Source organism: Tupaia chinensis, unplaced genomic scaffold, assembly GCF_000334495.1.
Source record: "Tupaia chinensis unplaced genomic scaffold, TupChi_1.0 Scaffold000320_2, whole genome shotgun sequence".
NCBI lineage: Eukaryota > Metazoa > Chordata > Mammalia > Scandentia > Tupaiidae > Tupaia > Tupaia belangeri.
The window spans coordinates 3,697,802-3,722,171 of NW_006159814.1; the positions used below are offsets into that span (position 1 = coordinate 3,697,802).

The 24,370-nt window shown below is 37.5% G+C and overlaps 1 pseudogene; it reads left to right on the forward strand.

Moving 5' to 3' along the window:
* The window catches only part of LOC102485319 (leukocyte elastase inhibitor pseudogene), a 28,882-nt pseudogene extending 5,147 nt beyond the window's left edge, over positions 1-23,735 (forward strand).
* Positions 23,736-24,370: the final 635 nt, after the last annotated feature.

The following is a 24,370-nucleotide window of genomic DNA, read 5'->3' on the forward strand; positions in this document are numbered from 1 at the left end:
GGTGTCTCCTCATGACTAAACTAAATACAAACCAGACAACCTAGAGAATATAGGTTTTTTTGAGGGCATCTTCTTAGGGCACAGGATAGAGAAGGAAAATGGAGAGAAAAATGGGGACCTTGATTGTTAACTGGATAATAATCATATGATCTGAGTACCTAGCATGACTTTGATTCTTTTCTGTCACAGAAAATGAGATTTTACTGTTCTGCCTGAATTATTTTAATCCTGATACTTGGATTGTCCTTGCCTTTTTTTTTTTCTTAAATCATACTCTTTTTCATCACACAGTACTCATCTATCAATGAAGATTTCCATTATGTTCCCTTCAGTTTCTTTTTTTAAGAGGTATTTTTATTACAGGGCATGTGCATTCGCCAGAGAGACCCAGAGAGATAGAGGGGTGAAATCACCCCCAGGGGAGATGGCCATGCTACAATCCCTTTTCCTCCACTCTTCTCTCAGGATTTTGGACATGCATGCACACATGCCTGGTGTGTTTTAAGTTGCCGGGTCCGGGACTTGAACTGCGGTCAACTATGTGGGAGTCCAGCGATGTAACCATTATGCCATCTGCTGGTCCTGTTCCTTTCAGTTTTTGTTAATCTTTCTTTTTCTCACTTTTTAAACACTCTTTAAAATCTTTAGTTGTAAAATTAATGTATTTCAGTTTTTGAAGCTTAACCTCTAGAATAGCTTGTGGCAGAGATGCTTTACATGTTCTGTAATAAGACAAACATGTGTGGCAGGTGATTATGTTAGTTCACAGAGGAGAGGCGATGTGCTGAGCTGAGCGAGAAGATACAAAAGCTCTGACAGAAGGCAGTTTCTCTTTAGTGTGGGTTGTGAGCTTCGGGGCACAGTGGCTCTCCTTATAGTGCTACAGGGAGTCGTTATCCACCAGGAGCCACCTCCCATGTACTCTTTGTTGCCAGCACAGACAGCGTTTATGTGCCATCTCCCCTACACTGCTTAGCCAGGTTTTATTCATATATTTATATTCTTTGTATAGTGTTTCCCCTTAGAAATGAGTGAAAAATACTGATTTTATGGAAGGTCATGCCCACTAGCATCTTGGTGAAAAGAAATGTACACTTTAAGTTACGGTTAGTGCTGAGGCATCCTTATGAATAATAGCTAAACTTGGTTCAATGCTCATTAGTTTCTGGATATTTGGTGAACAAGCCAATCGTACATTCTTTAAGACAACTTTTGTTATTTTTTTGTCTTTCCTATGTTTACTTTACAATACATGCTACTGAATACAGGCTATGTAAAAAAATTTAGCCATTCAAATTTTGTTACTTCTTCCTCTTCCATACAGAAGCTGGCAGGGAAATGAGAATAAGCCACAGGGAAGAGAGTTACTAACATAGGAGGGAGATTTTCAAGGGGAAAACGTTCTCAGAATTGGTGAGAAGTTCACCTGAAGGATGAATAAAGAATGCCTACATGCTTTTTAGAACTAGAAATATATTCCTGGTTGCCAGAAGTCCTACTAGGTTCCCAGTGGTGGAGATTAAATCTGTGATCCCATCGTGTGTCTACATTGTATTTATTGCTCTATTATATCACTTTTTGCCATGTTAGGTAGGTATGCCTGTGCCTGTCTCTTCTTCTAGCTTACACATGCTTTAAGAAGTCAAAAGGGCTGTATTTTTTTCTGTATGTCTTACCCACTTGGCAGACAGCAAGCATACAGTGAGAGAGTGAGAAACCAATGGAAACGCTCAGATGTGAGGTCATTGACAAGCTCCTTTACAGAGCCATGCCAGACTCACTGTGTTCAGCCAGCAGAGTGAGATAGGGCGTGCTAAAGGAGCCAGACTCCAGATTCTGTGCAAGCAACATTGCCCATCCAGCTGGATCCTGGTATTCCCTGTCAACACAGATATTGTTTAAATGATATGTCTGTCCTCTTCAGAACAGAGCAGTTTCTGTTTTATTTAAAGGCAGAAATCACCAATGTATTGATGCTGTGGTGGGGAGGTGGGGAAATGAACAGGGATATCAGTAGCATGGGAATCCCAATTTGGGTAATCTATCCTATTGCCATTTAACCTTTCTTTGCATTTTTAGAGAATCCTGCCTTTATTCTCAGCATCACAGGATAGGATCACAGATTTAATCTCCACCACTGGGAACCCAGTAGGACTTCTGGCAAACAGGAATATATTTCGAGTCCTAAAAAGCATGTAGGCATTCTTTATTCATCCTTCAGGTGAACTTCTCACCATTTCTGAGAACGTTTTCCCCTTGAAAATCTCCCTCCTATGTTTGTAACTCTCTTCCCTGCAGCTTGTTCTCATTTCCCTGCCAGCTTCTGTACAGTATGAATCGTCACATTCTTTAGAGTGGAGGATCTACTTTTTAAAGGCCAATTGCTTCTCACAGCCAGAGTATGATAAATTCATTATGCTAACATGCTTCTTTCCCCTAAGTTGTGAGGATGCCCTGAGTTAAAGGAACAAAGGGACAAGAGATGTTATCTGACCATAAGTTGTTTCCTTGGAATATAAATGTCTATGGTGTATTGTTTAGAAATGCTCACAGCCTTGTTGCTGTTATATACACTTGTTAGCTCTTACAAGTACAAGATTTGAGATTGCAATGTACTCAATATTGTAGATTCCTTACAACAAATTCATAAAGTAACAATTGTTTATTTCCAACTATAGTGTTTAAGTTGACTCATTTCCTTCTTCCATGAGTGAAAGAGACAGAGAGAGAGAAAGAAAGAGAGGGAGACAGAGAGACAGACACCCTGAAAAGGATCCTCACACAGTGATCCACCTCAACCTCAACCAGCCCAGCTCATGGTCATGCCCCTTATTTGCTCAGGGGCTTCTCTGATGCAAACCTAGACTTCTCCCATGTGGGTCAGCCTGTAGTGGATTGTGTGAACCACTGTGCCATCTTCTGGCCCCTTCCAACCATATTTTCATTAGTCCTTTTAGGGAAAGGAAGATAATAAGTATTGATTTCTTACTCATCGTCAAGCACCAAAGGTATTTCATCTTAGTTCTAGAGGCAAGAATACTACTGGCTCAGATATGTTAATTAACTTTTTAAAGATGTCATGGATAGAAAGGATAGATTTAAGACTTGAAGTCAAACCAATTAGACCCATTACACTATAACCCTCAATTTCCTAAATGCATTTCTTCATTTAGAATATATTTCCTCTTCTACCTTTCGCATACAATGTACACTTCTAAGAGAAAACCCCTTTAACTACCACAACTCAGAACTTCTTCCTTTTCCTAAATTCTTATGTCCCACACATTTTTATTCTTGTTCTTTATTGGTCAATACTCATTATTTCATCCTGTAACTAGATTTCATATCCCTTGTGGTTAGTGCCTTATGAAGAATCTGCAGCACATACAGAAGTCGGTAACATATTCTTTGCGTGTTTTTAAGGCCTAGCCCAAGGATATAGGATGAAGATTGGATCTTTACAGGCATTTAATACTTAAAAACAAGTACATGGAATTTGGAGACATAAACTTTTAGCTTCAAGAAAATGTAACACAGACTATATCTAGATATAAGATACACAGCTCTAAGAAAAAAATCAGGATCACAGAGAAGATGACAACCAAGACCAAAACTGGGATTAAACCAAAGGCTACTTCTAAGTCCCTGTGCTTAACACTGTTTTTGCAGATTAGCTCTTGAAGGACAACTTTTTTGGTATTATTTCTGAAGGAGCACATTACTATGCAATTATCATGTGAAAATATATTGTTTCTTTGGAAACTTTCTCTCTCTCTCAGACACACACTTGGCTTCCTAACCTGTGGTTTTTAGAAGAAATTAACTGCTGTAATGTAGACTGAAGTCCACAAAAACCTATGTCTAATACTGCTCTGGCCCTATATCAAAGAAAGAAGTGATTGGCAGACTCTATACCTGCTTCTTGTCACTCCTTCCTCATTCAAATGATTGAGCTAAAGCCTGGATGTAATGTTTTACAACTGACACAGACATAATCATGAAAATAATTATAAGTAGATGTAAGAACAGGAAAAAATGACAATCCAAATTAATGTTGTTTGGGTGGCCTGTTTGTCACTGGGCATGACTTATTTCATGTATGAAATCCCTTGTGTGCATTGTCAGAGAATGTGATTAGTGGCATTTCACAGTAAGTGACGTGTACCCATGTCTCTGCTCAGGGTGCAATTGCTTTCGCTTTGTTGCTCACATTAAAAGGAGAACATGGAATGAAATCCAAAGGAGTTTAAATAAGTATATAAAACTTACATAGGGTTGACATTCCAAGCAAAAGGAATGGCATTTTCAAAGGCAAAAAGAATAGAGAAGGACAGAATCACAGCTCAAAAGCCATCATCAGACTAGTATATAAAACAGTCACCATCATTTTATATAGCATGTTGGAGGGGAGAACAATTTTCTTACAAATACAGCAAGGCACCAGGAACTAAGCATCATTTTAAAGTAAGAAATTGAGACTTCTCTGCAAATTGTAATAATTCATTGTGTGAAAATTACTTTTGTGTGTAGCTCAGGGTCAGAATATTCAGCAAACAAATGCAGAACTCAAACATTGAAAGGAAATAAATGTGCAATATAGAAAATGACAACAACATCCTATTATAATAAATCTAAGATAAACATATTTACTGTTGCAATCTGACACATAGAGGGATACTTTTTAAATATATTCTTTAAAAAATGATTTTATATGACTTTATTTATTTCTTTTAATTTGACTAGAGAGGGGGCAGGGTGAGAGAGAGAAAGGGAAAGTGAGAAAGGAAGTCGCCAGGTCCAGGACTCAAACTGCAGTGGGAGTACAATACCTCCAACCACCATGCCACCTGCTGGCCCTAGGATATTTATGTTAAACTGCTCACTATGGGCCTAATTTATCTTGGATAGTATTTTTCAAACTGCAGGTTGCCATTCATTAGAGGGTCATGCAATCATTTCATGGGTCATGAAAACATTTAAAAACGAGGCCCAGTGAGGTGGTATAGGCAGTAAGAGCACTGCTGTGGCCATGCTGTATGGCATACAGAAAGGGCTTGGGCTCACATCCCAGGTCTATGTCAGCATGCCTGGCATGCCCACAGGTACTCTATGATCCTAGCTGGCTACAGAACTCGGAGAAGGATTGTAGTGTGAATATCCAGCTAAGAGTGCTTCTCTCTTTCTCTCTCTCTTTTTCCTTGCCTCCTCTCTTGAAGGAAATAAATACAATTAGAGAAAACTAAACACAATAAAATTTAAAACTAAAGCAGGCTAGACTAGAATAATAGGCTGTAGAAATTGCCTGTGGTAAAGGCAACTATTCAAATTGTTTTTAGCTGTCTGTTTCTGTGTCTATCTTTCCATCCAAGGTCCATGTGTGAGTCACGGTCAAAAGTCTTTCACAGATACTTGCTTTCTGTGAGGGGAATCATGGAAGGCATTGCAGTGATGGTGATGTGGGTGATCGTGAATAAAGAAATAGAAATGTTCAGGACAGAAATAAGATAGGTTATAGGATTAACATTCCAAGCAAAAGGAATGGCATTTTCAAAGGGAAAAATAGCTCATACCTATACTGTTCCTCTAGTTATGATAATTATGTGTAAGAAGTCTCTGGAAACACTTTTCGGTAATACCTTTACTGAGATGTAATTCACATATGAGACAATTCACTTATTTAAAGTGTATAATTCAATAGTTCTTCATATATTTAGAGTTGTGATGCTAGCAATCAACTTTAGCACATCATCATTGTCCCTCAAAGAAAGTTCCTACCCTGTGGCAATCACTACCCCTTATTTCTGCCATTCTACCCCTCCTACCCCAGCGCCTGGCAACCACTAATCTATATACCATCTCTACAGATGTGCCTGTTTTGAACATTTCCTTTAAATGGATTGAATCATTATATTAGCAGATTTTCAGATGTTAAACTTACCTTTTGTTCCTGAATAAATCCCACTTCATCATGGTGTACAATGCTTTTTATTTTCATTTATTTATGTTTTTTATTGCCAGAGGGCACATGCACTCACCAGAGAGAGACAGAGTGGGAGAACATACACACACACACACACACACATGTGCCTAGCATCTTTGCATGTTTTTCAAGCTTCCAGGGTCAGGACTCAAACTGTGTCAGACATGTGACATCCAGCTCCCATAACCACTAAGCTACAGGACCACCCCAATCATGCTTTTTTCTTATTGGCTAGAGTGCATGCACTTGCCAGACACACACACACACACACACACACACACACAAGGAAAGTGAGAAATCACCGTCCATAGGAAGATGACCTTGCTGCAATGCAGTCTTCTTTGTTTTGCTCTTAGGATCTTGGGCATGAACACACACAGCTTGATTTTAAGCCACCAAGTCTGAAACTCAAACCACAAAGTTGGCCACATAGAATCCAGCTGCCTTAACCTCTGTGCCACCTTCTAGCCCATCCCAGTCGGGCTTTTTATATGTTACTGAATCATTCATCCTTAAGTTTTATTAAGATATAATTGAAAAATAAAAATTACATGTGTGTGTGTGTATATATATATATATATGATATACCACATAATGTTTTAATATATTTATGCATTGTGAAATGTGACATATCCATCACTTTGCATATGTATGTTTTTGTGCATGTGTGTGGTAAAATCATTAGAGATCTACTCTCATAGCAGTTTGTAAGTATACAATACATTATTACTTACAGTCACAGGCTGTTAATAGATATCCAGAAATTATTCATCCTAACCAAAACTTGTTACATTTTGACCAACATCTCCATAGCCATCACCACCCCTGCCTCTTGTAATCATCCTTCTACTATAGGCTTCTATCAAATCAACTTAAGATTCCATTAATAGGGGATCAGCAGTTGGTGTGATGGCTATGTCACTGGACTCCCATGTAATTGATTCAGTTCGAGTCTCAGACTTGGGGTGACTTAAACTTACACTGGGAACATGTGCATGTGTACCCAAAAATCCCAAGAGGAGAATGGGGGAGAAGGGATTGCAGTGTGGCCATCCTCCCTGGGGGGTGATTTCTTGCTTTCTGTCTCTCTGTCTCTGTCTGTCTTTCTGGTGAGTGCACACACCCTATAGCAAAAAACAAAACAAAACAAAACAAACAAACAAAAAAAACAACCTCACTAAAGGGGGAAAGAAAAGATTCCATGTATAACTAAGATCATACAGTATTTATTTCTCTATGCTTCTCACTTTCTCACTTAGCATAATATTCTTCAAATTCCCCCATGTTATTACAGATGTGAGATTTGTTTTTTTTTTTAATCTGAGTAGTATTCCATTGTATATATGTACATTTTCTTTATCCATTCAGTAGTCAGTGGAAGCAGATTAATTCTATACCACGACTTTTATAAATAATGCTGCAATGAACATGGTACTGTGGATCTCTCTTAGACATGCTGATTTCATTTGTGTTGCTGGATTTTTTTGCAACAATATTCATAAGAAATAATGATCTGTATTTGCCTTTTGTCATGATTGCTTTTATCTGATGATTTTTTTTAAATGTTAGGACTTCTAAGAACTTCTAATATGCTCATGGTTATTGTGAATCTTTATGTAGGTTCAAAGATTTTTTAAAATTACTTAAAAATGAAATCCTATTATCTTATCTCAAGGGACAAATGTTCCATGGAAAATATTTTATGAAACACTATTATTGAGTAATAAATGAGCATGGTATATTTTGGATCCTAGAATAGTTTAGTATTTATGAGCTTTTATGAGTTTCATGGTGAGAAGAGAAACATAAATTAAAATTATATGACTTTTATAAGAGCCTCACTCTAGAATTTCTGAAGTTTGTCATTAAACTTAAAACACTTTCATAGAAAGCAAATTATAATATATAACTCTCCTTCCATAATTTTCATTCAGGGATTTTCATCTAATTCTTTGGTTGTTTTCATGGAATTCAGGAGTTTCTCTGTCTTCTGTAAGCTGATATCTAAGACAGATGGAATATTCATGTGTTCATGTAAATATTCTGAAGGTAGCATCAAGAAAATTAGGTCAAAACTGCAAAACATAATTAGATTTAAGTTTGCCTATGTATGATGGACAGTCTTTCAGGGAATGTCTTTGATTTTTAAATTTAATTTAATTTTATTTTTAGAGAGGTTTTTGCTATAGGGCACATGCACTCACCAGGAAGACAGAGAGTGTCAGAGATACAGAAACCGAGAAATCACCCCCCAGGTGGGATGGCCACCCCATAATTTCTTTCTCCTTTATTCTCCTCTTAGGATCTTGGGTACGCATGCACATGTACATGCACCCGGCGTGAATTTAAGCCACAGGGTCTTGGACTTGAACTGCTGCATGGTCGACTGCATGGGAGTCCAGCGACATAGCCATTATGTCAACTGCTGGTTCCTGTCTTTGATTTTTTTAGGGTGCCCCTGTCCTTTTTAAACCCTTTTTACTCCAGACAATGGTAGAAACTTTGGGTTTTTCCTCTGCTGGGTTGATTTGCACGTGTGTTACCTTTTTCTTCTGCCTGTATCTCCTCAGTGGCTTCATGGCAGAGTGTATATAGCCCTGATATATTGTCAGCTATCCACATGTCCCGTGAGCATTTGTGGTGGTCATTAGGCTAACGAGCATATGTGCTGTGGTGTTGAGTGCTATAAAAATAATCAATGGAAAGTCAGTCATGTTGCTATTTTTTAACCAAGACATTAACTGCCTCAAGTTAAGGGTAGGCACAGTTTGTTCCTCCTGAGTTATTACAGAGCCAGCAGTGCTTCCTTTGCAAGCATGCTGTGGGAGAATGCGTATAAACACAGCCATTGGATTAGATGACAGATCTTCTGTCTCCTCATCACATTAGAATAAGGCTTCTTCCTGTTTGGGATTCCCAGGATTTAGATGTTTCACTTAAATTGCATCAGTATTTTTTCTTAAGCCTGTTAAAGCTTCAGTAATATCCTAACTCTTAGTTTGTAAGGAAAAGTGGCACTTTTAGCCTTTTGTAATTCCAAGTACTGTATTAATCTCTGATGCTGGTGGTAGGACGTTGTGTTCACTGTCTTGTCAATGGAAACTTGCAGAATGTTCAGCAACAATGTGTTATGCTCTGCCTTATTCATAGAGTCCTATATTTGCCACTTTTTCCTGTCTGTGAATTTTCCAGTGACAGTTGTTGGCCTCATCTGGAGAGACAGGTGCACAGTTTGGATTTACCGATACATTACCTATGTTAGTGTACTGATTCATAACTTATTAGAAAACAAACAACACATTTCCTCTGTCTCGAAAAAAAGAGAGGAGAAAATGAATGAGTAGCAAGAACAATTGAGACATTTGGCTCCCATTGTACTGTCTTTTGTGATTTACTTTTTTTCTCTTTGGAGGAGTCCCTGTCTACCCTCTGTTCAAGGTTTGGTTTCAGGCCCCAAACTGAGAATCCTTTGAAAGTGGATTCCATTGACTTCAAACCTCCAGGAAACTATAATATTATGGCAATTCAAGAGGAGTGGGTGACTAAGGGCAGTACCTGTATTGCATAATGAAGAGTCTAGGTAAAGGGTTTTGCTTTGTTCTCCTCCATAGTCCATAGTTCCTCTAGATAAAGCATCAGCTGCATTATAGTTCTCTCACCTAAAAGAGGGGAGACAAAAACTAACTTGCTTTCCAGGATTTATGCCTTAAGAAATTATAAATGATAAATTCATGACTTCAGAGTATCATTTCAATTCAAGTAGGTTTTTTTTAGAGGGGTGGGGTGGGGGAGTCTTCTGGAATATATGTGAGTTGACATTAAAATTTTAAGAGAGGGAACCAGCAGTTAGCGTAATGGCTATGTCGCTGGACTCCCACGTAGTCAACTGCGGTTCGTGTCCTGGACCCGGTGGCTTAAAACTCACACTGGGCGCGTGTGCGTGCGTGCCCAAGATCCCGAGAGGAGAATGGAGGAGAAGGGATTGCGGCGTGACCATCCCCCCTGGGGGGTGATTTCTCGCTTTCTGTCTCTATGTCTCTCTCTGTCTGTCTGGCGAGCGCACGCGCCCTACAGTGAAAATCTCTCCAAAAAAAAAAAAATTTTAAGAGAGAAAAGTCACCAGCCAAGTAAAAACTACCAACAGAAATGCAGAGATTCTTTTATTTATCAGCATTGAAATAACATTACCCTCAATCTAACAAGCTTTCTTTTCTGTTTACCCTGTCCCCATAAATATAAAAATGACTCACTGAGAATACCATGATGAATTATTTGGTTACTGCATGTTACCGCATGCTTTGTTTGTCCAATTAGTGGAAAAGAGATAAGTATATTTCATCCTTTTGCCTCTCATTTTCTGTGAAAAAAAAAAAAGAACAAAAAAACAAAATAAGACCATATAACACCAATTTTCAAAATACTTGACTTTATGTATAATTTATTATCATTTTTATATCCTATGGAAACTACTAGTAAAAGGATGACCAGGATTAAGGAGTCATTAATTAATATGTGATAGAAAAACAAGAGCTTACTCTAAACATAGTTCTTACCTTTTGTATCTCTTCAATTAAGTAAGCCTATTACTTGCAGTTGTACAAATAACAAAAAAGCTCTTGTCATGAACATCCCTAAAAATGAGAAAGTAAACTGGTAAACTGGCAATTACAGATCATCAACAGCTTAGTACAAATTAGCCATAAACTATCAGCAGACCCAGCTGCCCTGACTACAATCTTGAGGATGGACAACAAAGCCTGCCAATCAGATATCACTTGAGATTGTTAGGCCCAGTTAGCATATGTTAGGCCGAGTTAGCATATGTTAGGCTGAATTAGTACAGGCTGATCTAGTGATCTAGTAATCACAGCCATGACAGGGCTTCAAGAATGGAGCCTGGGAATTCATAAATAAACAGAGGACAGGAACTCATAAATAAGCAGAGGACCCGGTGGGCCATATGTTGCCAGAACAAGGTTTACCTAACTTTAACTGGGAGTTCTTATCTAAATTCAAGCAAGTGATAACACCTTGGCCCTAACTGCATATACCCCCTCCCTTGTGTGCTGCATACTATGGAAAGTTACTAACAGTATATCCTGTATTGTCTCCTGAGCTATAAAAGGCCCCTCTATCCTAGATTCAGGGTCCTTGTTGCAACCTGCTGTGTCGGGCATAAACTCGGACCCCAGCTAGCTGGAGAAATAAATGTCTCTTATGCAGTTGCATTGTCCTTGTCTTCTCTGCATCACCACTAGATAAATCGATCTTTGGACCCTAACAAGATGTGATTGAGTTCCATTGAAGATGCTCAAAATGCCTGATCTGATTATCTGGGTCTAGTTTCTTTCTCTTTATGCTGGTGAAATAGTTGAGGATGACAAGAATCCCTTTTCAAAATATTTATTGATTTACTGTTGAATTAATTTGTTAGAAGACATTCAAAAGATTTAACTTCATTTGGTTTTAGGATAAAGGCTTCTGGTTTTTATTGTCTTTAGAGTTGTGAAATGAATTATGCTCCTACTTCCAGCTCCAGGGAAATAGTTAAAATATTTTGGTTACTACACCTTCCAAAAAGTCACATTGAAATGCAAATTCTATCCACTAATTTACATGAAAACCCATCTCCCTTTAATCAAACTGTTCAACAAATTAGGATCCAGAGCAGCTGTCTTGGCTTCACCAATATATTTTGCTCTTTATCCCATTGATTATGTAAACCTTCTGGCTGATCTGTCACAAGCAACACCTCATTTCCTCAAGATTCCTAACACTATCTCTTTTTATTTGTATCTTCAAATTAACATTAATTAACATTACAAGGAAAGAAAAAAATTAAGGCTACTTCCTGTAAGATGCAGATGATTCCCGCCCCCACCCAGGCAGTGTTTTCTTATTATTGTTGTACTCAAAAAGGTGATTTCATTCTTAGCTACTGTCTTGGTTACAGTGCTACTTAACGTCTAGTTTTCTCCCTTCCATCCCTCACCTGGTATTATGACTCCTCCAGCTCCTTTATAAGCCCCTTGTTTGTTCAGACCTAACATTTATGAGAACTGCCCTTTTTATTACTTGAGTTACCTAATAAAAATGTTGCAGTGACTTACTGTGGAACATGGAGGGACTTTTTTTGACTGGAAAAATAGTTTTAATGGTAACATATATATGGGGATAGAAATGGACAAGTCCTTTTTAAGGGCAAAGATCATGACATTTACTACTTTTGTTTTCTTATAGCCCCTAGTATAAGGAAATGACACAGCAGGAGACTAACAAATCTTTAGTGAATTGAATTGAACATTCCTAACAGTGTTTCTAATGCAGACTGACAGTGGATTTTTGTACCTGCTAGATGAGATAGATGGGTTCAAGACAGGTTTTGGATTCACAGGGCAATTACTGAGATATTTTAATGGTTTATAGCACATATTGCAGCACACTTCACATAATTATATATGGCCAGCACATTCAGCATAGCCACATCTGCTCCACAGACATTTCCTAAGCATTGTCTCAGATATAATATCCAAAATACTCTCTCTGCTTCCAAGGAGCTCACACTCCAGTGCACTTAGCTGGCTTCAGGTATACTTTTAGACAAAGATGTTGTTGCCAAAGGAGACAAAGCATTCTGAAAACAATGTTCCTGAAAGCAGCGAGTATATCCTACTTTCCTTTCAAAATTTAAAGGCAAATCTTGAGTCATGTTAAATGGGTACCCTTATCTAATTTCTTAAAGTATATTATTTATATGCATTTTTCCTTAATATTTATTTGTCTAGTATTGTTCGATCAGTCTAATATGTATGAGTAGATTTCTCAGGTAACTGAAATACTTATGTATTTATCTTTATTTAGTATTAAACTTTTTCAAGAACAATGGACTGTTCTTTGCAATTACTCTCAGCTTAGGTTATTTCTCTCTTTTTTTTTTTGGAGAGGTATTTGCTCGCCAGAAAGACAGAGAGAGACAGAAAGCGAGAAATCATCCCCCAGGGGAGGATGTCCATGCCGCAATCCCTTCTCCTCCATTCTCTTCTTGGGATCTTGGGCACGCACACACGCACAGGTGTGAGTTTAAGCCACTGGCTCCGGGACTCAAAGTGCGGTTGGCTACATGGAAGTTCAGCAACATAGCCATTATGCTAACTACTGGTCCCAGCTTAGGTTATTTCTGAAATACACTATGATGCCATAATATTTGTAAGTAAAGTTGCTGTAGACTGTGTATCCCTTAAATGTACAAGCTGAAATTCTAACACCCAACATGACAATATTAGGGGCTGGGGCCTTTATGAGGGGATGTTAGCACAAGGCTAAAGTCCTTATGAATGGGATTAATGCCTTTTTAAAAGAGTTTGTTATTGTGTCACTTACAAAAATACTGGGAACTGGGTGATTTATTAAAAAAACAGAGGTTTTCTTAAGTCACAGTTCTGGTGTCTGGAAAGTCCAAGGGCAGGAGTCGGCATCATCACATGACGAACAGAAGCAGAAAGGATAGTGAGTGTGTGCAGAGAGAGAGAAAGGAGAGGGAGAGAGAGAAACTGACTTGGTACAACCATCTTCCTGTTATAATAACCTGTTCGTGTGAGAACCAGCCCCTTCTAACTTGAGAGCTAGAACTCTCTGGGTCTCAGAAAACATCACTAATCCATCAGTGTGAGTGATGCTTCCAGGATTAAATCACCACCTAGTGGGTCTCACTTCTGAACACCTCCTAACATCATTACATGGGGGACCAAGGTTCAAAACATGAACCTCTGGAGCACAAACCATTATCCAAACCATAGCAGCTCCCGAGCCCCTTCTACCATGTGAGAACACAGTGGTAAGACTGCCATCTATGAACCAAAAAGTGAGCCTTCACTCAACACTGCTCCTGCTGCTACCTTGATCTTAGATTTTCTAGTCTCCAGAACTGTGAAAAATATATTTCTGTTAATTATAACCCATGCAATTTGTGGTATTTGTTATAGCAGCTGAAATATGAAAAAGTACTAAGGTCGTATAGACATTAACTTGTAGACTGTAGAATTTGATGATAGCATTAAGTTGATGACAATAGCAGTTTTTATGTATTTATTTTGCTATAGGTCATGTGTGCTCACTAGAGAGATAGAAAGAGAAGGAAAGTGAGAAATCATCCCCAGGGGAGATAGCCATGTTGCAATAATTTCTTCTCCATTCTCCTCAGGATTTTGGGCACACATGCACATGTGTCAGGGGTGTTTTCAGGCTCCTATGTCCAGGACTCAAACCAAAGAGTTGATCATGCAGTATCAAGAACTTTAATCACTATGCCATGTGCTGGCCCAGCATGATCTTAATAAAAAGACCTGTGCCAGTTTTAATAATATGCTGATATTTTAAAAAACATATTTTAAAGATTGAAGATGAACATACATCAGCATAGCAAATTATTTTACATATGCAGTGCTAATATTCCATGAGCTTAAATGACTTGCAATTATAATCCAAACCCAATAACATTTACAGTACAAATACTATGTGTAAAACACTTGGTGAATATCCCACACTTTATTATATTTTAAATTTTGAGTAGAAGAGTTAAAAGTGGAACTAGAATTCTATTATTATTCATAGTAAAACATTTTAATATTGCCATCCTATAAGCTGCAACTAAAATGGGTTAATTATAAATCTCAAAATGTTTATTAAAAAATTAACAGTTATCAGGGGCTAGCAGTTGGTGTAATGGCTATGTCACTGGACTCCCATGTAGTAAACCACAGTTCGAGTGACTTAAACAGACAGACCCAGTGACTTAAACTCATGCCAGGAGTGTGTGTGTGTCCAAGATCCCAAGAGGAGAATGGAGGAGAAGGGATTGCAGCGTGGTCATCCCCTCTGGGGGGTGATTTCTCACTTTCTGTCTCTCTGTGCCTTTCTGGCGAGCACATGTGCCCTATAGCAAAACTCCACCCCCCCAAAAAAAATTAATGAGCAGTTATCTACAATAACATGACTTTGTTATAAGCTTACTGCTTTTAAGGTTAATATTTAATACATTTTCAAAGCATGGTTTCTAGATTCTCCATCATCTGAACTGATTGAGAATGAATGCTTAAGTTTTGTTCTTTTGGTTACCAACTATTTATTGAGCCCCACTCTTAGACAAGCATCATTTACAACACTATTAAAACAGTGTTTCATGAAATAAAGCAGTTTCTGTCATGGAATTTTCATTGTAATGGGTGAGATAAAGAAAAAAACTAATGTACACGTAAATCTAAAAAAATTTAATATAGTGGTAAGTACTATGAGAAAATATATGGAATTTCTCTCATTTTTCATTATTTCTCGAATATAATACACAATATTAATCTAATTTTTGTTTAACTACTTATAATTCATTTTGGTAATCACTGTAAGAGTAGTTTTTTTTTTTTTTTTTGAGAGGTTTTTGCTATAGGGTGCGTGTGCTCACCAGACAGACAGAGAGACAAAAAGCGAGAAATCACCCCCCCCAGAGGGGATGTCCACGCCACAATCCCTTCTCCTCCATTCTCCTCTCGGGATCTTGGGCACGCACGCACACACACCTGGCCTGAGTTTTAAGCCACTGGGTCCGGGACGCAAACCACGGTCGAATACGTGGGAGTCCAGCAACATAGCCATTACGCTAACTGCTGGTCCCCTTTAAGAGTAGTTTTAATACAAATAACTTTACAACTTAAAACTGCTCATTCAATCTGTAGGAGGGGAAGAAAAATCTTTTTTTTTTTGCCTGGGACCCTCTAAATTAGACTGACAGAGGCCTATTAACAAAAATAAGCATATCCCAATTTATTCAATGTGAATCTTATGTGTGACTTAAAGAAATGAAGACCAAAGAGATGGTTAAAACTTAGTGGTTTTTACCAGGTTTGATGAGGAGTGGAAGGTTGTGGGAAAACATGATAGAACAAAGGGCAGCTAAGGATAGTCAACTATGTGAACCCTGTCAGGACTTGTTCATGTAGATTCCTCTTGGCAACCCTCCATCTTCAGAAAAAAGGACCGTCCTTTCCTCTGTGTATGGAAAGGGCCCTGCTCCCACAAAAATCTTATGACATGGTTAAAGGGCGAAGGGGGATTTCAAGAGTCTTTTCTGCCTCTGCTACTCCTTAATTTGCTTTGTCTTAAAGTAGTCTATACATGGAGGCACCATGTTTTGGGGTAGCATACTCTGAATCCTATCCCTTCATTCAGTCACTCATTCATTAGGTACTAAGTCCTTGCTATGGGACATAAGAAATAATGATGAAAACAAAAAGTCTAGCTCACATGGGTTTTAATTACGTATAGCCTTTTTGTTCTGGGTTATTTTCATAGCATTCTATAGATACATTTGGCATTGCGTCTTCCTGGAATCTCAGCAAAATACATGACGCAAATGATATCAGAAAGACAACATTATATTTGTGTAATAATGTAATTTTCTTAGCATATTGTTCCATTCCATTCTTCACTTGAAAAAGGCATACAGATTTATTCTAAGAGCCTATCTCTAAGATAGAATTGTTAGTTATGTGCCGAAATTTTAAATGAGATCTTCCTAGTACAGTAATTGTTCTTATAGTCAGGTATCAATAATAATGTGGAGAATTTATTAGCAGCTACATATTTTTATTATATCTAATAAATTAATTATATTAAGAGACTTCAAAAGCTTGTAAACATGGAATTAAAGTACAAGTTTGTTTTGGTGTAAAAATTTTCAAATTCATTTAGAGTTTTTTTGTAATGCACATTTTTCACAAAGTTGTTGAAAACAAGTTTATCTCTGATTCTAAATCTATGTATTTTTTTCTTTATGATTAGTAGTAATTTGGAGTCAGTGTTAGAATTTTGTGCCAAAATAATTGTTACATACCATGTATACCTTTAACCTTTTTGAATATAGTAAATTTATTATGCTCTATATAATATTACTTTTACATTTTTAAGAGTTTTTTTTTTTGTTTGTTTGTTTGTTTGTTTGCTATAGGGCACGTGCACTTGCTTGAGAGACAGAGAGACAGAAAGCAAGAAATCCACCCCCACCAAGGGGAATGAACATGCTGCAATCTCTTCTCCTCCATTTTACTCCCAGGACTTGGGCATACATGCACATGTGACCGGTGTGAGTTTTAAGCTGTTTGGTCTGGGACTTGAACCATGGTTGACCATATGGAAGTCCAGCAATGAAACCATTAAGCCAGCTGCTGGTAACCCCTTTACAATGTCTATTTTTAACAATCAGGTCATAGTTTGTCATCACTTTTGTTTTTATGTTTTATATTTATTTGATTCAATAAAGAAAAAAATTCCACATTTCTCTGACATCTGGTAAATTGCATTTCTAGGTCAGTTTCCTCATATATACTTCTAAGTAATGATCACATTTGAGACCCTATGACATTTTACTGAAATTGACATTTTCCTATGACTATACCTACTATTTAATAATATGGATCAACAAATTATTTGAAGTGGGTATTAGTCTGTACAGGCGGCTCTTACCAAGTACCATACACTGGGTAGTTTTAGCAAGAGTAATTGATTTCTCCAATTCTGGAGGCTGGGCATTCCCAAGATCAAGGTATTGGCAGTGTTTGTTTAATTCTAAAATTTTTTCACTTGGCTTGTAGGCAGCCCCTACTCACTGTATTACTCATATGACCTCCTCTTTGTAGGCACTTGTGAGACAGAGAAGGGCAAGAGAGATAGTAAGGGAGAAAGAGAGAGAGAGAATACTCTCTAATCTCCCGCCTTTAAAAGTTTACCAGTCCCCTTGGATTAAGGTCCCACCATTGTATCTCATCTCACCTAATTAGCTCCTGGACATCTCAATACCACTGCCTTGGGGTTTTAGAGCTTCAACATATGAATTTTGGAGGAACACAAACATTTCTTAACAATATGCAATATCAATAAAAACTTTAAATGTCAAAGTAATTTTTTATAAACATAAATTTATTTGTATCAGTTGCATTTTTAAAATTACCTTATTATAAAGTAAGTGGTTTGTTTATGCCTTTATATTGAAGAAATGATAATTATCTGTGGGCTATGAACTAGAGATAAGATCAGAGGAGAATTCAACATGCGGAAAATCAGGGCTATGTGCTTATTACCAGTTCCCCACAAATGCCATTGCCAAATCATTAACCAGTTCTAGCTTATGGTTAATGAGATAAGAAATCTCCCTGGGATTTGGGAGGCACAGTCAACTGTTGTAACATAACTAAAACCTGTGTTTCCATTTCAAATTTCTTTTATTAACTGAATATCTAATTTTAGTACATTTTTTTAAAAGAGATTTTTGCTATTGATAGGTTACGTATGCTCACCAGAGAGACAGAAAGCAAGAAATCATGCCCAGGTGGATAGCCACGCTGCAATTCATTTTCCTTCGTTTTCCGCTAGGGATCTTGAGCACGCGTGCTCACCTGCTAGGGGTGGGTTTCAAGCCACTGGGTCTGGGTCTCCAAACTCAGTCAACTACGTGTGAGTCCAGCAATGTAACCATTACGCCATCTGCTGGCCCCTGTAGTACCATCTTTTTTTTTTTTAAAAAAAAAAACATTTGGGTACTACCATTGAGATAAAGTTACAGTCTACTGGAAGGCAGCTTTTTCTTATCCTGTAAATTATAAATATGCAAATATATTTTAAGGGCAGAGGAAAATGATAGTAGAAAGAAGAACTTAATGTAATAATGTAGATTAGTCAATGATCTTATTCCTAACTATAATTCTTTAGGAGAAGGTCCTGTATTTCCCTACTTCATATCTTACCATGACATACTACAGTATATTTTCTTCAAAAATTCATCCCAGAGCTTTCATTTTGAGTTTTGGCCTATGGCCCCTTCCACTCCCATCTTCTGCACTACCGTGCATGGATATTTAGTGCAGGTCTACTAACACGGTCACTTAACTGCCTACCGTGATGCTGCACTATTGTTCTGAGAGTAGAAATACAGAGGTGCCAAACAGTATGGGAGGAGTGAGCCATATCTTAACGTACAAGCTGTTGGGAACTGGTACAGTTATCCCGGTTCCCGTTCCAAACTAACATGCTCTAAGAGTACTTGTCACTAGCCAGTTTTCAAGTCTTCAATTATAGTAGCTCTATTTTTCTGTTTAAATCTGAATAAAGAAAGATATAAACTAAAAATGATTTATATTATTTGATATGCTAACTTAAATCTTGATCTCATTTCCTTACAGATAGTATTGATATATAAAATGTATTGTGAATTTGTTTTATCTCTAACACTGGCGTTTTTTTGTTTGTTTGTTTGTTTTTTCCCTTGGATACAGACTCTCCCTTATCACTGAGGCTGGCCTCTAACCTCTGATCTTCCTGCCTCAGCCTCCCAAGTAGCTGGGATTACAGTAGCTGGACTTGTGCCACAAGACCTGAAGCAATTCTTTTTAAAATATATTCATAAAAAGCAAACAATATAGTTGGACTATTTAAAACCAATGTTTGAAGACCTATTTAGAGAGTTACTTCTTGGCTCAGATGTATATATGAACCAGCTAGGGATCTTACATTCTTAAAATGCCAGTTTGGATTCAATAGGTCTGGACTGATAACCTGCAGTTCTATATACTGCTTGAGGACACTGCTATTGTTGGTCTGTGGACCACACAGTAAGCAGCAAAGCACAATTAATTTTTGCTCAGAAATTAAGTCATCAACCAAATATTTTCCAAATCACCAATGGAGTAAAGAAATTAAGTAGTGTTTGTCTTGGAGACTTACTAGCATCTCCGTAGAGAGATTATCTTTCTTGCATTAATTAAAACCCTACAAAGATATCTCTTTTGTGAGTGCTAGAATGAATGGATAAGAGCAGATTGCTATTTTGTATGGCTTAATTTACCCGATAAGCCTCAAATAATTGCAATTGTTTTACTAACTCACTAACTTGAAAGATGAAAGCAACATACTAAAAATTTCCAGATAGCAACTTTTTTATTTCAAGGGAAAATTTGGAAATTCCTTTCTTCTACTTTCTTTTCTTCACTTTTTTTTGTTTTGTTAAACATGTTGGTTAGAGTTATTTTTCTATCTTCCCCCTGTTTTCTGTTTTGTTTGTTTGTTTGTTTTGTTTTGAAATGGTAATAATTGCAGGATTAATCCAGGATTTAATAGTGGAAAAAATTTCTTGAAGAGAACAAGCCTATAGGAAAGCACCCCATCTTTCTTCTATTTTCCTGCTTTCTTAAGACACTCTTGGGTTCTCTCTGCATTACATGCCATGGGCATCTCTGTAAGATTTGGGAACTTTATGTGATTTGTGTTCCCCATTTAAAAAAAAAAAAAAGAAGGAAGAAGGTAGCATCTGGACCTGTTCTGTTCAAGTTGTTCTGTGAAGCACATTTCTATCTGAAATTATGTGAATAATTCACTTCTTGGATAGAAGAGAAGGAATCCACATTTGACTCTATGTCTAAGCCAAGTTTCCCAATCCAACCAAAGTATGAGTTACTTCATTTTGGGCAATAAAGCAATCCCTATTTATTTTCTGTGTTTACTATAAGTAGTTGGGGAAAAATTGTGGTAATTTTTTTTTTTTTTTTTTTTTTTTTTAGCTCTCCAAACCTTCCTTTTGGTACATTTTCTCTCTAGTCCTCTTTCCTCATCATATTCTACCATCTTCTCAACTTCTCTTTATTTAAAGGTTATTACATTTCTTTTCCTTTGGAACATTTAGAGTCCTTCTTGACCTATGTGTTGTAGGGACATATGAGAAAAATTCTTTTTTGTTTAAGAGAGATTTTTTGCTATAGGATATGTACGCTCGCTGGAGAGAGAGAGAAAAACAGAGAGACAGAAATTGAGACATCGCTCCCCAAGGGGGATGGCCATGCCATAGTCCTTTCTCCTCCAGTCTCCTCTTGGGATTTTGGGCATGCACACACATATGCCCAGCATGAGTTTCAAGCTGTTGGGTCCGGGACTTGAACCACAGTCAGTCATGTGGGAGTCCAGTGATGTAACTACTATACCATTTGCTGGTTCCAAAGAAAAATTCTTAGTTCTTGAATGAAGCTTAAAAGCAAGGGAGAAATCATTATTCTACATGTGTTAGTCTGGAATATAAGAACATATAGAAGGAAAAGGATTGAATAATAGAATTAACATAATTTTGTTATCCTTCTTAGATCTGGGGCATGCACACACAAACTTCCAGCATGATTTTCAAGCAGCCAGATCCAGGACTCAAAGCAGTTAACCATGTGGGAGTCCAGCATCTTACCAACCATACTACCTGATGTTTCCAGAATATTGAATTTCGATAAACCTATAAATAAAAATAATCAGTTTACTAAGACAGGTTGAAGGATAAAGAATGTACGTGATATTTATCACTGAGTATGTTTTTGTAACTTAGAAAATAATATTCTCAGTGTAGAATGGATGATAAAACTATTGCATTGATGATTATGTATCTGTGCATTTTCTCACTTTTTTTAAAATCAAAGATTAAGTAAAATAAAAGAGTCATCTTGTTAGATCACAACTGATTCTTCTATGAAAGTTCAGTAGTCAACCATTAGAATAAGATTCTAAATGTTACAGAATCTTGTGATTGTGACTATATTTCCTCAATGTAATAGTAAGACAATTTACCATGGAATTCATATAAAATGCCTTCAGAATAAAGCAAAGGCTATTTTGATAAAAAAAAAAAAAGATCATTTTCTTTCATTGACGTTGAAGAGATGCTTAGTACCAATTTAAAAAGGATTAAAGGAAGTTCACTGCCAAAAATGGGATTTAGTTTTAATAAAATACTGGGTTAAAGTAGCACTGCTCAAAGAAATATAAAAGCAAGTGAAGTTGGCAGAAAACTGTAAGGTGAATGAGGCAGAGTTTTCACATATATTGTTATACATATTTTTGGACATTATACTAATGAGGATTGATGATGAAGAGTCAAAACTACAAAATGCTTTCACTACTCTCAATTCTCTAAGATATTAATATGTAGATTAAAAATACTAGCAAATGTTCCAATTCTTTTTAAATAATAGGAAGCCTTGACAATCAGAACACTATGTGCCTCATAAAAAGCACTTCGGACTACGTTATTGGGTCCTATCAGTTATTATTGGGAAAGTTTTGAAGAAGCCTCAAAGACTGAAGGTCACATTCAAATGATTCTTAAATAAGCATATAATAGTGAATAGAACATTTGTTGATTATGATTTTGTAACTTGAATTTTGTTTGAACTTTTAAAAAACTATTTCCCATTTTTAGAGGAATTCTTTCAAAAGATCATTAATAGCAAAATATAAAAATGTGTCAGGTTTGTTTGATGGTGCGGCACTAACTCACTGCTCAAGTGATGCTGGACCTGATGTGGATCCATATGGAAGATAGGGTGTTAAGGTCCCTCCCTGATTGACCTATGCATGCCAGGATCCTGGTTAGCTGGGAAGGCTGGGGGTGGGGGAATTGTGATTTGAATCCCTGTTGAGGTTGCTTGCCTTTCTCTTTCTCCCCCATTCTCATGACATAAACTTAAAACAAAGCAAAAACTATAGAAATGTGGCTTTAGCATTTCATAAATCCCAAATCTTGCACTGAACTAGGATCCCGTGCACCACACAGTGGCCTTCACCCTGGATCAACTGAGCGCAGCAAATGCCCATTTTGCCTTGGACATATTCCTCAAATAAAAACAATCCAACTGGGAACATCTTCATCTTTCCCTTCAGCATTTTGTCAGCCATGGCCATGATCTTCTGGAGATCAAAGGCAGCACCTTCCCACAGCTGTCCAAGACTTTCCACTTTGATATGGTTGAGGAGATTCATTCAAGGTTTCGAAGTCTGAATGCTGATATCAAAAAACATGGAGTGCCCTGTATTCTGAAGTTTGCTAATAGGTTATATGGAGAGAAAACCTACGATTTCCTCCCTTTGTTCTTGGCTTCAACTCAGAAAATGTATGGAGCTGAACTGGCCAGTGTGGATTTCCAACATGCCTCTGAAGATGCCAGGAAGTCCATAAACCAGTCGCTCAAAAGACAGACAGAAGGCATTCCAGAACTGTTGGCTGCAGATGTGGTTGATAACATGGTTAGATCTGTGCTAGTGAATGCCATCTACTTCAAAGGAAATTGGCGGGAGAAATTCTTGAAAGAGGCCACAACCAATGCACCATCCATGCTGAATAAGAAAGACAAGAAAACAGTGAAAATGATGTATCAGAAGAAAAAATTTCCATATGGCTACATGGAGGATCTTAAGTGCCGTGTGCTGAAACTGCCTTACCAAGGCAAGGAGCTCAGCATGGTCATCCTGCTGCCAGATGACATCGAGGATGAGTCCCAGTTCTGAAGATCAAAGAACTTTGGAAAAGCTATGTGAGTGGACCAAACCTGTGATTCTGAGTAACCTTGAAGTTCGTGTCACCTTGCCTAAGTTCAAACTGGAAGAGAATTATATCTTGAACCCCCACCTAGCCTACCTGGGTGTGCAGGATCTCTTTGATAGTTCTAAGGATGATCTGTCTGGCATTTCAGGAGCCAGAGATATTTTTACATCAAAAATTGTCTGCAAGTCATTTGTGGATGTGAATGAAGAGGGGACAGTGGCAGCAGCTGCGACAGCAGGCATTGCCACCTTCACCATGTTGATGCCAGAGGAAAATTTCCTGGTCCACCATCCATTCTTTTTTTTTATTCAGCACAATCCCACAGCTAATGTCCCATTCTTGGACAGACTTACTTCTTTTTAGAAGAAAGAGACTGTGGAAATACAAGGTCAAGCTTAGAGCTATATTTCCTGAAATTGTAATGGTGATGCTTTTATATATTTTTAGCAATAAAACTGCTATGCAGAAACAGATCTTTAATATCCTTGATAAGTTCAGCCCCATTGGCTTTTATCACTCATAAATTTTGGTACAAGAATCTATTTTTCTTTATCTTTCATTGAAAAATATCAAATGATTGCTTTTGAATATAACAACAAACAAAAATAAATCAGATGTGTAGATTTTTTTTTTTTTGCTATAGGGTGTGTGCACTTGCCAAAGACAGACAGAGAAAGGGAAAGTGAGGTGAGAAATCACCCCCGCCCCCCCGCAGGAGGATGGCCACACTGAAATCCCTTTTCCTCCATTCTCCTCTTGGGATTTTGAGCATGCATGCACACACACCTGGTGTGATTTTCAAGCCACTGGATCTAGGACTTAAACCTCAGTTGATCATGTGGGAGTTCAGTGCCTTAACCACCATGCCACCTGCTGGCTCTGATTCTTCTTCATTTTTTTAATACGAGGGCATATTTATGCACACATGTGTGAGAGTTTGGGCAGGTGCACTTACAACAGGGCCTGGTCATGTAACCTTATTTTTTTCTTTCTAATTT